The sequence below is a fragment of the Schistocerca gregaria genome, chromosome 6, assembly GCF_023897955.1.
Source record: "Schistocerca gregaria isolate iqSchGreg1 chromosome 6, iqSchGreg1.2, whole genome shotgun sequence".
NCBI lineage: Eukaryota > Metazoa > Arthropoda > Insecta > Orthoptera > Acrididae > Schistocerca > Schistocerca gregaria.
The window spans coordinates 210,831,787-210,848,540 of record NC_064925.1 but is presented as its reverse complement, the minus strand read 5'-3'; the positions used below and the strand labels follow the sequence as shown (position 1 = coordinate 210,848,540).

General features: G+C 44.0%; 1 protein-coding gene and 1 non-coding gene across 3 annotated transcripts in view; both read right to left on the bottom strand.

Annotated features, from left to right (window-relative positions):
* LOC126278009 (neural cell adhesion molecule 1-B-like) overlaps positions 1-16,754 on the bottom strand; it is a 1,138,606-nt gene that overhangs the window by 59,512 nt on the left and 1,062,340 nt on the right. The gene's annotated exons all lie outside the window — the stretch shown is intronic.
* Positions 540-614, bottom strand: Trnas-cga (transfer RNA serine (anticodon CGA)). The gene has a single exon. It is a non-coding gene; the product is annotated as a tRNA-Ser (tRNA).

The window sequence follows — 16,754 nt, the reverse complement described above, 5'->3', positions numbered from 1 at the left end:
TCCCTTAAATGGCACAAAATGCATATATTACATTTCCAGATGTATTTACTCATGTTCAAGAATTCATCTATGGTATAGAAGGAGTAGTCAAGGAGGTATGATTCCAATTTGTTTTTGAAACTATTACTGCTGTCTGTCAGACATTTTATTTCATCTGGTAATTTATCAAAAAATTTTATAGCAGCATATTTTACCGCTTTCTGTGTCAAAGATAGGTTAAGTAAAGGATAGTGTGGGTCTTTCTTTTTTCTGGTATTGTAATCATGAATGTCGCTGTAGATTTTAAAGTGGCCCATGTTGTTGAGAAAAAAATTCATTACTGAGTAAATGTACTGTGAAGCAGTTGTAAGAATTCCTAACCTTTTAAACAGATGTCTACGAGATGTGCGACTATGAACCCCACACATTATTCTAACTACTTTCTTTTGAGCGGTGAATACCTTTTGCCTAAGTGTTGAGTTGCCCCAGAATATTATTCCGTATGACATCAGAGATTGCAAGTATGCAAAATATGAAACTACCTAGCAGATTAAAACTGTGTGCCGGACCGAGACTCGAACTCGGGACCTTTGCCTTTCGCGGGCAAATGCTCTACCAACTGAGCTACCCAAGCACGACTCATGCCCTGTCCTCACAGCTTTAAATCCGCCAGTACCACGTCTCCTAACTTCCAAACTTCACAGAAGCTCTCCTGAGAACCTTGCAGAACTAGCACTCCTCGAAGAAAGGATATTGCGGAGACATGGCTTAGCCACAGCCTAGGGATTGTTTCTAGAATGAAATTTTCACTCTTCAGTGGGTTGTGCGCTGATATGAAACTTCCAGGCAGATTAAAAGTGTGTGCCGGACCGAGACTCGAAGTCGGGACCTTCACCTTTCGCGGGCAAGTGCTCTACCAACTGAGCTGCCCAGGCACGACTCACGCCCCGACCTCACAGTGCACACTCCGCTGTAGAGTGGAATTTTCATTCTATGCAAAGTATGTTAGCTTACTAATTTCTACATCCTCAAAATTGGCAATTATTCTGATTGCGAAAGTTGCTGAACCTTTTGCTGAAACTTTGGGGCTTACTGTGAAGAAACGCTATGCTCTTCTTTGGAATTTTCTCTGCTTCCTTTATCAGTCGTATCTGGTAACGGTCACAGACTGACGATCAGTCCTAAAGTACTGGTTGAACGAGAGCTTTGTACGCCACAGCCTGCGTGGGGAGCTACGCTTCCTGAGGACTCTTCCAGTGAATCTGTCTGGCAGCTGCCTTTCATACAGTTAGTTTTATTTAATGGGTGTGATTGCTTGCAATGATTGTTCAACAGTTGTGTAACCATACTACACCGAATCTTTCCACCTATTTATCTGCAACCGTTGCATTAGTTTACGTAGCTGTACAACTGTCAATCACTGCACCAAACGTCGATCCTGTATATATCGTCTCGCATTTGCATGTAATTTTCTAGGTTGAGACTTCTCTGTTTACAACAGCATTATCTGCGAGCAGTTCGTAGAACTTCTTATAATATCTGCAGTTACTTATAAATACTGTCTGCCATAATGGACGCATTGTTCGTTATATTAAAGAAAGGGACGCTGCTCTAGAGTATATCATCATATACATCTAGAACACTAGTTAGGGATGCCGTTGCTGCTAGAATTACAGCAATGGTCCTGTTTCAGGAGAGTCTACAATAGCGGCACAGTCTTTGGCATGTTAGGAATGACGCCCTGATTTTAGAGACTCGCACGTGGTCGGTGTCAGAGCTCTTTTGCCGCTGCAAGTATTCACGGAACGTTGCGCGGTGTCGAAATTACCCCATATAAAGGACAAGGGATTCGTGTTTCTCGAAAATTACTGTCTGCATTCCTTCTACCAATCTGGGTCGCTCGCATACCGCATCTTTTTTGTTCGTAGCAGCGAAATTAATTAATTTTTTAAGTGTCAACCAGTGTTTATATTACGTGGCTGAGAAGTATACCAGCACCAGTAGCATACCACTTTGTACTATACTGCGCTTCGCAAGTAGTGTCCATGAAATCCTCAGGGTAAATTAACAATCGATGCTTTATCATAGACTGATGCCTCACCCGGGTATTTTAGGCAGCTCTGCACATTCTCTGTGCGGAAGCATGTGTCACTACTAGTATAAATAAAATGTGGGAACAGACAAGATACTGAAACACACACAACACATTTTATAGAATTAGAACTCGTTTGAAGCACATATACGTCTCCCCTCTCGAAATAGGAAATTTATAGTTATTTAATTTCTTTACATAATAGTTGTTTCTCTTTGCTCTATTAGTGGCGAGCTGTCAGTGGAGTCTCTACCGTTATCCTGCTACTGAAAAAATCATTTTACAGTCAAAGACAACTGCTTGCGACATGAAACAATTATTTCACGATATGCATGGTTTTGCGACCTATCAGGAAGGTTGTGGTGGGGGTACGTTTAAACGTTGGGCTTTTTAAGGAGACAGGAATGAAAAGAACATGATATAAAGAATGTTTGGGATGTGTCTGGGGGATACACCTAATATACTGAGCCGATAAAAGTCGTGGGGTACCTCCTAATATCGTGTCGGACCTCATTTTGCCCGGCGTATTACAGCAGCTCAATGCGGCATGGACTCAACAAGTCGTTAGAAGTCCCCTGCAGGAACACTGAGCCGTGCCGACTCTATAGCCGTCCATAATTTGATAGCGTCGTCGGTGCAGAATTTTGTGCACGAACTGATCTCTCGATTACGTTGCGTAAATGTTCGATGGGATTCATGTCCGGCGATCTGGGTGGACAATTCATTCGCTCGCTTCGTTCTTCAATCCGGTCGCGATCAACTGTGGCCGAGTGGAATCGCGCATTGTCGTCCAAAAGAATTACATCGTTGTTTGTGAACGTGACGTCCATGAATGGCTGCAAAAGGGTGTCCAAGTAGCAGAACATAACCATTTCCGATCAATGATCAATTCAGTTGCGCCTGAGGATCAAGTCCTTCTCTTTGCTCTATTAGTGGCGGGCTGCCAGTGGAGTGTCTACCGTTATCCTGCTACTGAAAAAATCATTTTACAGTCAAAGACAACTGCTTGCGACATGAAACAATTATTTCACACATAGCCCACGCCATGGAACCACCATCAGCTTGCACAGTGCCTTGTTGACAACTTGAGTCAATGGCTTCGTAGGGTCTGCGCCATACTGGGATCCTACCATCCGCTATTACTAACTGTAATCGGGACTCATTTGACCAGGCTACGGGTTTTCAGTCGTCTAGGGCAAAACCAATATGGTCAAGGGCCCAGGAGAAATGCTACAGGCAATGATATCCTGTTAGCAAAGGTATTCGCGTCGCTCGTCTGCTGCCATAGCCCATTAACGGCACATTTTGCCGAACTGTTCCTAACGGATACGTTCGTCGCACGTCCTACATTGATTTCTGCGGCTGTTTCACGCAGATTTGCTTGTCTATTGGCACTGAGGACTCTATGCAAATGACGTTGCTCTCGGTCGTTAAGTGAAGGCTGTCGGCCACTGCGCTGTGCGTGGTGAGAGGTAACGCTTGAAATTTGGTATTCTCGGCACACTCTTGACACTGTGGATCTAACGAGTTCTGACATGGAATGTCCCGTGCTTCTGACTACAGCTATCCTGCGTTCAAAGTCTGTTAATTCCCGTCATGTGGCCATAATCAGTCGGAAACCTTTTCACAAGAATCACCTCACTACAAGTGATATCTCCGCCAATGCGCCGGCCTTTTGTACCTTGTGTACGCGATACTACTGCCATGTGTACATGTGTACATCGCTATGACATGACTTTTATCACATCAGTGTCGGTAGTACATAGGTGTCGGAAGGTTTGTTGTATTCTAGCAGTTTGTATGTTTGAAGATGGGTTGATACATTCTTACGGAAAGGGTAAGGTGTGAAGTTGTTAGAATGATAGGAAGATTTTAGGGGTGAGTTCAAGGTCGGGAAGGGGGGGGGGGGGCGGGGGGTGGACGGCCATTGAAGTGAGTATGAGAAAGGCTATAGAGTGTTTGGAGATAGATGTGGTGGGCTAATGAAGGCGCACCAGCAGGTCAGAATTTTTAAGAATGTGGGATATGAAGGAGAGACTGGATTCAAGTTTATTGGAGATTTAGTATTGGTGAAGATGCTGCAAATGTTTAAAATGTGCAGGTGTGCGAAATTTGGTTCAAATGGCTCTGAGCACTATAGGACTTAACATCTGAGGTCATCAGTCCCCTAGGACTTAAAACTACTTAAACCTAACTAACCTAAGGACATCACACACATCCATGCCCGAGGCACGATTCGAACCTGCGACGTAGCGGTCGCGCGGTTCCAGAATGTAGCGCCTAGAACCGCTCGGCCACACAGGCCGGCTGTGCGAAATTTATTAACTGGTGTAGGACGAGAGTGGGAGCAGATAGAAATGGTAAGCAGGATAGAGTTATAAATGATTTGAAGGAAGTAATAAAATATGGCCTTTGCAAGGTTTTTATGGACGAATACAAGACCGACTAAGGTCTTGTGTAAGTGAATAATGGTCTTGACATCATTAAGTCCTCCTGTTCAGTCTGTAATAATTTCAGTCTACTGCGGTCTCTGTTTTCGATAAATGTTTGGTAGCGCCAACACACATTTATCATTGTTGTTTTATAGATTTAGTGAAATCATGACTGAAAAAGCCAATTTACAGGCGGAAGACTATTAGCAACATGAAACAATAATCATGGAATGCACGGTATGATGACGTGCATGGTGCTACGATCTATCAGGAAGACTGCAGTGATGATTCCTTGTAAATGTAAGGATTTGTAGGGAGACAGGAGTAAAGAGAATATGACATAAAAAGAATCTGGCTGTGAATGGCGGAAGCACCTCATAGACAGAATTGGGCGTGGAAGGTTAGTGTATTATAGTTAGGGTGGTAGAAGGTGCACCGATGTTCTTACGGGAAAGGTCAGGTGTGCAAGGTTAATGTTACAAGAAAACGCATGGTCGAAATGTTGGGGAAGCGGTGGAGGACGGATGGGAAGGTCATTGGATTCCAAAAAGCATTCTAAAGCCATCATCGCATAAATATTTCTTTGTTTAAAACAGCCGGTTTCGACTAAATTTGCTTTCATCATCAGTGCTTAAAAAATCTTTTTATTTTGAAACTCGTTCATTTTAAGATGGATCTAACACCGAGTTGTCATGTGGGTAAAGAACAGCCCATCGTAAAAAGTTTGTTGTAACTAAAATATTTACGGCAAACCTTTTATAATGTGCTGTTTTTTATCCACATGACACCTTTGCGTGAAGTCCAACTTAAAATAAACACGTTTCATAACAAAAAGAATGTTTAAGGCCTGAATATGAGAGCAAAGAAACGGCCTGTTTTTAATAAAGAATATTTATGCGATCTTGGCTTTATAATGTTTTCAGTAAGTAAAACAGATAGCTCCTTCTGTCTTCTCATAATCAGAAAATACAACCATAGAACATCGATAACTTGAAGGGCATCTCGCGCTTTTTTCACACGGCTTCTTGAAAGCCATGGATGAAGCTAGTCACGATATATACCCACTCCCTCCCAGACAGCAGTCAAGCGCGTCACCTAACTTAAGAGGAGTCTTACTCTTTGTGAGACGACGCTAAGCAGTCGTGACAAAAAATAAAAACACCTACAGCCAACTTTTATGATTTAATTTTATTTTGTCGCTACCAGTTTCAACGCTTCATTGCGCCATCTTCAGACTGTTTTTGATACGGCACGGGTTGATATGATCCCCATGCATAACCCATCAGATGCCAGCATTACTACCGGCCGGGTTGACCGAGCGGTTCTAGGCGCTGCAGTCTGGAACTGCGAGACCGCTAATGTCGCAGGTTCGAATCCTGCCACGGGCATGGATGTGTGTGATGTCCTTAGGTTAGTTAAGTTAAGTAGTTCTAAGTTCTAGGGAACTGAAGACTTCAAAAGTTAAGTCCCATAGTGCTCAGAGCCAGCATTACTGGATAAAGGATGGACATACAAAAGCTTAAGTTAGCAGTGGTGGATCACGTGAGCACCTGGCACCACACTGTCTTAGTGCTCCAAAGCGACTAGTATTGATCTTTCAAGCAGGTGATTAGTATTTTGTCTGGTGAGCTTAGTATTACATTCTCACATTTTTATCCATCTCCCTCCTCCCTCTACTCCCCATTACAATGCCACGTGGTCTACGAGGGGTATGTGAAGTCTGAAACTCGGTCAAACATGGCCGAGTGGCTCGAAAGATTGGAAGACAGCAGAAGCAGTCAGGGTATTACATCATAGCCACGAGGTTTGGCGGAGTGGTGGTGGTCTGACTGTTTGACTCACGGGGTTACGTGGACGGATAGCCAGATACTTCATCTCTGGGGCCTGGATAAACGACTCTGTACCTCAGCACAGCTGACGGCGTGAGAGAAAAAGCAGTTAACTAAGAGGGGAGGAAGGAGGGAGAGAGGAGGAGGATGATGGAGGGGTGGAGGAGCAGGAGGAGGGGGAGGAAGAAGGAGGCGGATTTTTCCGGGGCGCTGCTGTTGTGGCAGGCGCCAGTGTCGTGGCGGTCCCAAGTCATCAATAACGGCGGGGCCTTCTTGCGGCCGCCGGTCCACGGCGTCGCCCTGCCGGACCATACATCAGCGTCACGGCAGCCGCCCTCAATGGACTGTATTTACGGGCGCCGCATGTAGAGCACGCAGCCCGACATCTATCTCGGCCGGCGAAAGGATCGGCTCGGCGCAGCGCGGCTCCATTAATTCGGATAGCCTGTCTCCTAGGGCCGCCGGTCTGTAAGAGGTCGCGGGGGAAGGGGGGGGGGGGGCGACTGACCCCTGACGGTGCCCTCTGTGCCTGTTAATGCTGCGTGTTGTCCTTACATCACTGTAGGTGACTGATCGATTCGAATGAGCATGATTCGGCTTCAGTGGAAGTTGCTGAAGATCATCGACACTACCTCATTTTATTACACTACTGGCCATTAAAATTGCTACACCAAGAAGAAATGCAGATGATAAACGGGTATTCACTGTACAAATATATTATACTAGAACTGACATATGATTACATTTTCACGCAATTTGGATGCGTACATCCTGACGAATCAGTACCCAGATCAACCACTTCGGGCCGTAATAACGGCATTGATACGCATAGGCATTGAGTCAAACAGAACTTGAATGGCGTGTACAGGAACAGCTGCCCATGCAGCTTCAACACGATACCACAGTTCATCAAGAGTAGTGACTGGCGTATTGTGACGAGCCAGTTATTCGGCCACCAGTGGCCAGACGTTTTCAATTGGTGAGAGATCTGGAGAATGTGCTGGCCAGGGCAGCAGTCGAACATTTTCTGTATCCAGAAAGGTCCGTACAGGACCTGCAACATGCGGTCGTGCATTATCCTGCTCAAATGTAGGGTTTCGCAGGGATCGAATGAAGGGTAGAGCCACGGGTCATAACACATCTGAATTGTAACGTCCACTCTTCGAAGTGCCGTCAATGCGAAAAAGAGATGACCGAGACGTGTAACCAGTGCACCCCATACCATCACGCTGGGTGATACACCAGTATGGCGATGACGAATACACGCTTCCAATGTGCGTTCACCGCGATGTCGTCAAACACGGATGCGACCATCATGACGCTGTAAACAGAACCTGGATTCATCCGAAAAAAATGACGTTTTGCCATTCGCGCACCAAGGTTCGTCGTTGAGTACACCATGGCAGGCGTTCCTGTCTGTGATGCACCGTCAAGGGTAACCGCAGCCATGGTCTCGGAGATGATAGTCCATGCTGCTGCTAACGTCGTCGAACTGTTCGTGCAGATGGGTTGTTGTCTTGCAAACGTCCCCATTTGTTGACTCAGGGATCGAGACGTGGCTGCACGATCCGTTACAGCCATGAAGATAAGATGCCTTTCATGTCGACTGCTCGTGATACGAGGCCGTTGGGATCCAGCATCCACCGATTCCATATTCTGCTACCAGTCACTGGATCTCAACCAACGTGAGCAGCAATGTCGCGATACGATAAACCGCAATCGCGATAGGCTACAATCCGATCTTCGATGTCTGAAACGTGATGGTACGCATTTCTGCTCTTTACACGAGGCATCACAACAACGCTTCACCAGGCAACGCCGGTCAACTGTTGTTTGTGTATGACAAATCGTTTGGAAACTTTCCTCACGTCCGCACGTTGTAGGTGTCGCCACCGGCGCCAGCCTTGTGTGAATGCTCTGAAACGCTAATCATTTGCCTATCACAGCATCTTCTTCCTCTCGGTGAAATTTCGCGTCTGTAGCACGCAATCTTCGTAGTGTTGCATTTTTAATGGCCAGTGGTGTACAATGCCGTCTGCACGGGTTGTATGCCACTCGTATTTCAGCCGCGTGGTCACAGGTTGCAAAGTTGCAGTGCGTCCAAGCTTGATGCGCTTCATTCAATGACCGTGCTCACACTGCATTATATCGGAACTAAGTAACATGTTTCCTCAGCCACGTAGCCACATGGAAGGGCCACGCGTCCGTTGTGTAACATTCTGTGAGTGCAAGCTCGCGTGGAGGGGAGTGAGGAATCTTCAGGCCGAGTGAAGCTGAGCCGCGTGGAAAACACTTGGAGGCACGAGAAATGGCTACGTGCTTGCAGTGCTGTTGCTGCTATCCTACTCCCAGAGCCTCAAGAGGAAAGTTCGATACGAGCCGTTGACTTCTGACAGTGACATAATGTTAATGGCTGCTGTCAAGTTAATTTTTGTCGTACATATGTTCTCAGTTTTGTTGTTAGTTGGCGAAGCCAAGGAATATGGATGGGGGAAAAACTTGTTGCGGTGACAGATCTATAGCTTAGGGTAAGGTATAGGTTAGGTTGGAAGGTAACAGTTTGGTTTTGAGTTGCCGAAGCCAATGAATGAGATATTAAGAAAGGCTCTTTGTGGTGACAGACAGATATGTAACTTTGTCTGAGGGCTAGTATAGGTTGAAAGGCGACCCCTTGGTTGTAAGTTGGCGAAGCCAACGAATGTGATATTAAAAAACCTCGTTGTGGTCACAGACCTGTATACACTGAGCCTTTTGAAAAAATTGCTACTAGTATCATGTTGCAGCCGCCATATTGTTTACAAAGTTTGTCTCGTGTTTCCTGCGTCACTGGTCAAAGCCAACGATTCGTATTGAACATTCCTCAATGTATCCTGCTGAGAAGAGGTGGTGAAATGTTAAAGACATTTAACTTCCAGGCAAAAGCGATGGTGTTCGTGTCTTTTTCCTATATACAGCGTCCTGTCACCTTAATGATAGCACCTGTAAAAAGCCTTAGTAATCACGTTTTGCATCTCAGACCACTGCAAGGTTTCGGAAGGTACCGAACAGGAACGTGGAGTCTTGTCGACTCCAGTGCCATAACCAGCTGTGCTAGGTTTCCTGGTTGAGGATCCATGGCACGCCAGGCCGATCGAGGTGATCCGACAAATTCCATAGTCCACGTTTCTCTTTTATCTTAGACTATTTGAGGCGAAAGTCAGTATGCTTGTGACTAAAATGACATTGCTCATTATTTACTCGTCATTGCCCACTATGAGCATTGGATTGGTTTCTGATGACCTTGTCATCAGCAGGACGTTCAATCTTAATCTTCCCTCTTAAGGTCCTCGTGTTCTTGGATACGAGGCTGCACACAGAGGTTGTTTCCAGAATGAGAGTTTCACTCCGCAGCGGAGTGTGCGCTGATATGAAACTTCCTGGCAGATTAAAACTGTGTGCCGGACCGAGACTCGAACTCGGGACCTTTGCCTTTCGCGGGCAAGTGCTCAACCAACTGAGCTACCCAAGCACGATTCACGCCCCGTCCTCACAGCTTTACTCCTGCCAGTACCTCGTGTCCTACCTTCCAAAATTTACAGAAGCTCTCCTGCGAACCTTGCAGAACTAGCACTCCTGCAAGAAAGGATATTGTGGAGACATGGCTTAGGCACAGCCTGGGGGATGATTCCAGAATGAGATTTTCACTCTGCAGCAGAGTATGCGCTGATATGAAACTTCCTGGCAGATTAAAACTGTGTGTCGGATCGAGAGCACTTGCCCGCGGAAGGCAAAGGTCCCGAGCTCGAGTCTCGGTCCGGCACACAGTTTTAATCTGCCGGGAAGTTTCGCCACAGAGGATGTTATTTGTCATTCAGTTTGTAACGGCCGTTTAAAATGGTAACTCCATGGCATGGTCAGGTGCAGGTATGGGGTCAGCTCACCACTCTCCCGGCATTGCTCAGCCTTCCAGAGCTTGAAGCCGCCACTTCTTAACCAAGTTACTCCTCAGCTAGCCTCTTTAGGCTGCCCACATGCCATTCCAGCCTTCGCATGAACTAAATTCATTGGCAAATTAGGGAGTTGGACCAGGGTCCTTTGCATGTCAATCAGACAAACTAAACTCTTACCTACGGAGACGGAGTGTAGCAGCTTGAAACTTAATGCAAAATTCAGTATGAATGAGATGACTAAGGTCAAGGGACACGTTTTAATATCGTGTCGGACCTCCTTTTTCCCAGCGAAGTGCAGCAACTCGACGTGGCATGGACTCAACAAGACGTTGGAAGCCCACTGTGGAAGTATTACCCATGCTGCGCCTGTAGCTGTCCATAATTGGGAAAGTGTCGTTGGTGCAGGTTTTTGTGCATGAACTCACCTCTCGATTACGTTCGAGGGGTTTCATGGTGAAACACAGCTAGCTCTTTATTCACATGAAGTACCGAGTGCTATTGACAAGGGATTTCAGATCGATTCCGTATTCCTGGATTTCCGGAAGGGTTTTGACACTGTACCACACAAACGGCTCGTAGTAAAATAGCGTGCTTATGGAATATCGCCTCAGTTAAAAAATGGTTCAAACGGCCCTGAGCACTTTGGGACTTAATTTCTAAGGTCAAAAGTCCCCTAGAACTTAGAACTACTTAAACCTAACTAACCTAAGGAAATCACACACCCATGCCTGAGGCAGGATTCGAACCTGCGACCGCAACGGTCGCGCGGCTCCAGACTGCAGCGCCTAGAATCGCTCGGCCACCCCGGCCGGCCCGTCTCAGTTATGTGACTCGATTTGCGATTTCCTGTAAGAGAGGTCACAGTTAGTAATAACTGATGGAAAGTTAAAGAGTAATACAGAAGTGATTTCTGGCGTTCTCCAAGGTAGTGTAATAAGCCCTTTGCTGTTCCTTATCTATATAAACGATTTGGGAGACTCTCTGGGCACCCGGCTTAGATTGTTTGCAGATGACGCTGTCGTTTATCGATTAATAAAGTCATCGGAAGATCAAAACAAACTGCAAAATGATTTAGAAAAACATCTGAATGGTGCGAAAAGTGGCAGGGTGTGAGGTCATCCACATGAGTGCTAAAAGGAACTCGTTAAACTTCTTGATGAAATAATTTACCAACAGCCGTATGCATTGTAGAAATTTCTTTTATTTTATGAGCTTCTATACATACGGCTGTTGGTAAATTATTGAATCAAGAAGTTCATGCCAGCGGTCGTCCCACGATCTATAATGGATCAACGAAGATCGTTAGACTGCGGTTACACGATAAATCAGTCTAATTTAAAACCCTTAAATTCAACTAAATACCTAGATATTACAATTATGAACAACTTAAATGGGGAAGAACACATAGAAAATGTTGTGGGGAAGGCTAACCAAAAGGCTGCGTTTTATTGGCAGGACACCCTACTCTTATCCGTCTTCTTTTAGGTGTGGGATCCTTACCAGATAGGACTGACGGAGTACATCGAAAAAGTTCAAAGAAAGTCAGCACGTTTTGTATTATCGCGAAATATGCGAGAGAGTGTCACAGAAATGATACAGGATTTGGGCTGGAAATTACTAAAAGAAAGGCGTTTTTCGTTGCGATGGAATCTTCTCACGAAATTCCAATCACCAGCTTTCTCCTCCGAAAGTGAAAATATTTTGTTGACACCGACCTACATAGGGCGGGACGATCACGACGATAAAATAAGGGAAATCAGAGCTCGTACGGAAAGATATAGGTGTTCATTCTTTCCGCGCGCTATACGAGATTGGAATAATAGAGAACTGTGAAGGTGGTTCGATGAACCCTGTGCCAGGCAGTTAAATGCGGTTTGCAGAGTATCCATGTAGATGTAGATGTTGGTCTATCTGGATGCGAAACCGTTAGCTCAATTTTCCGTAATGCTCCTCAAACCAATCTCGAACAGTTGCGGCCCAGTGACATGGCACATTGTCCCCCATAAAAATTCCATCGTTGTTTGCGAACATGAATTCCACGAATGGCTGCAAATGGCATTCAAATAGCCGAACATAACTATTTCCATTTCATTCTGTTTTAACACAGCCCACACCATTACAGAGCCACCCCCAGTTTTGCGCACTATTGACAACTTGGATCCGTGGTTTCGAGGTGTCTGCACCATCCTCTAACTCTACCACCAGCTCTTACCAACAAAAATTGGGACTCATCTGACAAGCTCACGGTTTTCGATCGATACGGTTACGAGCTCAAGATAGGCGCTGCAGGCGATGTTGTGCAGTTAGCAAAGGAATTCGCGTCGGTCGTCTGCCGCCATAGTCCATTAACGCCATATTTCGCCGGGCTGTCCGAACGGATACTTTCCTCGTGCGTCCCGCATTGATTTCTGCGGTAATTTGACACACTGTTGCTTGTCTGTTAGCACTGACAACTCTACGCAAACGCCGTTGCTCTCGGTCGTTAAGTGAAGGCCGTCGACCAATGCGTTATCCGTGGTGAGAGGTAATGCCTGAAATTTGGAAATCTCAGCACATTTTTGGCACTGTGGACTTCAGAAAGCTGATTACCGAAATGGCACGTCCCATGCATCTAACTCCTAATATCATTCAACGTTCAGAGTCTGTTGCCTCCCGTCGCGCGGCCATAATCATGTCGGAAACCTTTTGACGTTTTGTCACCTGTTACAATGACCGCTCTGCCAACGCCCTTCCCTTATTCCTTGTGCCGGTGATACTAACGCCACATGGACAACGGCGTATCACTATTCCATGAATTTTGTCACATGAGTGTAAATCATGGTAAATAACTATTGGCATGTTACGACAGAACATGATAAACACTTAGTTGTGTATATCGTGGCATTACAAGTGGTATGATAAGAATGAAATGCTTTTGCAGTTGCGAATACGAACAACCCTCAGCTGAACAAGAGAATGACGACGGTGAAAATTTCGCCTTTTTACGGAGCGGTCGCCTTAACCGCTTTGGCTATCCGTGCACAACTCACGGTAGACCCAAATTTCCGAACGTCGTCTTTCCTCCGACATAAACTGTACTCTGCACACTTTGTGACTGAAAGTCGGTGCCTAATGTCGGCGGATAAATACGACGTTGCAATGCTTGTGTTATTAAGAATATTCCTTTGGACATGCATACGCATCCGAAGAAGCACTACATCGTTCTTCTTAACAACCCAAGCACCGCACTATCGTTGTAGAAAATAAGGTAGAAAAATTCGTAGACATGCTTGTGACAACAGATGCCTGAAGGAAAACAGGAAAATTTGTAAAACAACGGCTTTTGCCCAAACTACTGTGTGGATGTGTCTTGAATTAAAATGAAGAGTGCACTTTACGCCAGATGAAATGAGAATTTTCAGGCTGATGAAACAATTAACATTTATATTATGACTGAACTGATAACTTACACAGTATTGATTACTAAAATTGCGACACCACAGAGAAAGCTAAAGAACGGGATTTGACTTTGTAAGGTATCAGCTTAAATTAGAAAAAAAGAAGGTATTAAAATTAAAATCGATTCTTAAGGTATTATATCAGTACCTCAACCAAAAGTTAATTAGTTCAAAAATTATCACGTCCCACAATCAAAGTATGAACTTTTTATTGTGCAACTAAAAGGTCTTTAATGTGGCAGGTATTGATTACAGTCACTGAAGAAAATTAACAATAATACCACTTATCTTTTATTTGCAATGCAACGACGATCTCGCTCCGGCTTTGGGTCGTAATTAAAAATGCTGTCTAGGTAGCATGACTATCGCTGTTGGTGCGATAGGCACTCGGATGATAATTACGCCGACTTGAAGAACTTACGAAGACAATCTTTCTGGATTAATTTGATGATTTATGTTTTTCATTGCAATGTGCTTCATACTTTTTTAAACACTGGCCACTTGAAAATAGTTCTTGACACTCACATTCCACAAAAATTCACATTTATTGAACTTTTTATACTTTCGCATGTTCAAAACATTACTTCATGATACAATTTCGCAGCCGTTACTGCTCTTAATAAAACTCACAACATTTTTCATTGTCCGCAATTCAGACTCATCTTTTCATTTCCAACACAAAGTCGAGACTGTTCATATTCAATACAAAAACTCGACTACCCTGTACGCTTCCAGGCCAAAAGTCACAAGCCAGCATCAAAGATAACAATAAGTACAAAGATAGTCACACTATATATTATATCGATTTCAACATCTCAAAATATCGTCGTACATACATATAAAAATGAAAACAAATTTGAATAGAGTGAAAAATATAAGACATTACGTAGAAAAATATTCATTAGTATACGGTATCGAAAAATAGGGTTGGCGGGTGGTAATGGTTTCGCAAATAAAGAACCATTACAGTACCGACCTTAGAAACAATGTTAAAAATCTTTGACTACCTATTAAAAGAAAATGAATGAAAAGTTATTTAAGATACTAAGAGCATAATAAATAATGTTTATAGTAGTTATGACACCTGTAATATTCTGAGGTTACTTGGAAATACCTTAAACTTTTGACAAAGCTAATGAGAAAAGAGGGGAACCACTATGGGTTTTCAGTCTATTTTATGCAGATGACCTCGGTGATGAATGATGCGAAAAGATGGAAATGGTGACAGTTGCAGGCAGAGTTGCCTTGTGTGCGGATGTAGCTATGTCATGTCTGGCGATGTTAATACTTTTGTGCGTTCTGAAACTATCTAAATTCGAATGGAAGATGGTGTGGCAGTGGCATTCGTGTTGCTAAGTCCTCTCCGTAAACTGCACGTTTTTGAAAGAAAGGTTATCCAGCATTAATCTATGATGGAACGTGTTTGTGCTAAATTAATTCCAACTAGAAGGAGACGTGAAGAGAATAGTCAGTTATAGCCCTGCAGACTTCTACTAAAGCACCACAACAGCTACTACAAACAAGGCAAGAACTTTTATTAATTCAAGTAGGGTAGAACTGTATTGCATATTACAATTCAAACTCCTCCCACTTTCTTCCATTGCCAATTTGACGAGTCCTTGATGACTCAGGGTATGTCCTATCGACGAAACCTTCGACCTATCTTCAGTGCCTCATTTTCTAATCTAATTCCCAAGGATCACCTGCCTTAATCTGATTACTTCCCATTACCCTGTCGTTGACTTTAATCTAATAATGCCAAGACACTATCTATTCTACAAGTCCTTTGCCATCTCTCACAGAATTACAGTGTCTTGGCAAACCCCAAAATTTTTACTTCTTTCCCCTGAAATTTAATCCTATTTCCGGTTTTCTCCGTGGTTTATTATACTACCAGCTCAATATAAAGATTGAATGACATTGAGGGTAAATTACAACTATGTTTCACAGCCTTCTCAACCACTGCTTATGTCCGCCGACGCATATAACTGAAGTTTGGTTTCTGTACAGAAAAAAATAAATAAAAAATGGTTAAAATGGATCTGAGCACTAACTACTGTGGTCATCAGTGCCTTAGAACTTAGAACTACTTAAACCTAACTAACCTAAGGACATCACACACATCCATGCCCGAGGCAGGATTCGAACCTGCGACCGTAGCAGTCGCGCGGTTCCGGACTGAAGCGCCTTGAACCGCTCGGCCACAGCAGCCGGCCTAAATAATATTTCGCTCTCCGTATTTTATCCCTACTAGCTTCAAAATTTCAACGAATGTAGACCAGTTAACACTGTCGAAAGCTTTCCCTAAATCTACAAACGCTATAAACGTAGGTTTGACTTTCTCTAACCTCACTTCTAAGATAAGTCATAGGTTCCGTATTGCTTCGCGAGTTCTTGCATTTCTCGAGAACCCAAACGGATTCTTCCAAAGGCCAGCTTACACCAGTTTTTTGATTCTTTTGTAAATCATTAATCAGTATTTTACAACCGTGACTTATTGAACTTGTGGTCCAGTATTAGCCACACCTCTCAGCACCTGTATTTTTTGTTTTAGAATTATTACATTCTTCTTGGAATCTGAGGGTTATTTGCCTGTCTCACATATGTTGCAGATCAAGCTGAATAATTTTGTTATGGCTGGCTCTCCCGAGGTCCCCAGTAATTCAGAAGGAATGTCGTCTACTGCAAAGGCCTTATGATGCTACATCAAATTCTTCTCGCAGTATCATGTCTCCGTTCTTCATTTATTTCCTTTTCTCTTTCTGTAATATTACCTTCTTTTCTCTTTTATGGGCCTTCTCCATACCTGGTGTATTAAAAAAATCATCCGATTTAAAAAAAAATCATAACTATTGAGGTATGTGCGAGAACAACGTACTATTGGGAAGAGCAAACACTCGAGTTTTACGTGTTTCCTGCCAGGTAACAGCAGTGTGCGCCCACTTCAGTTATAGTGAAAATGGTGTCGGGACAAATGGTTCAAATGGCTCTGAGCACTATGTGGCTTAACTTCGGAGGTCATCAGTCGCCTAGAACTTAGAACTAATTAAACCTAG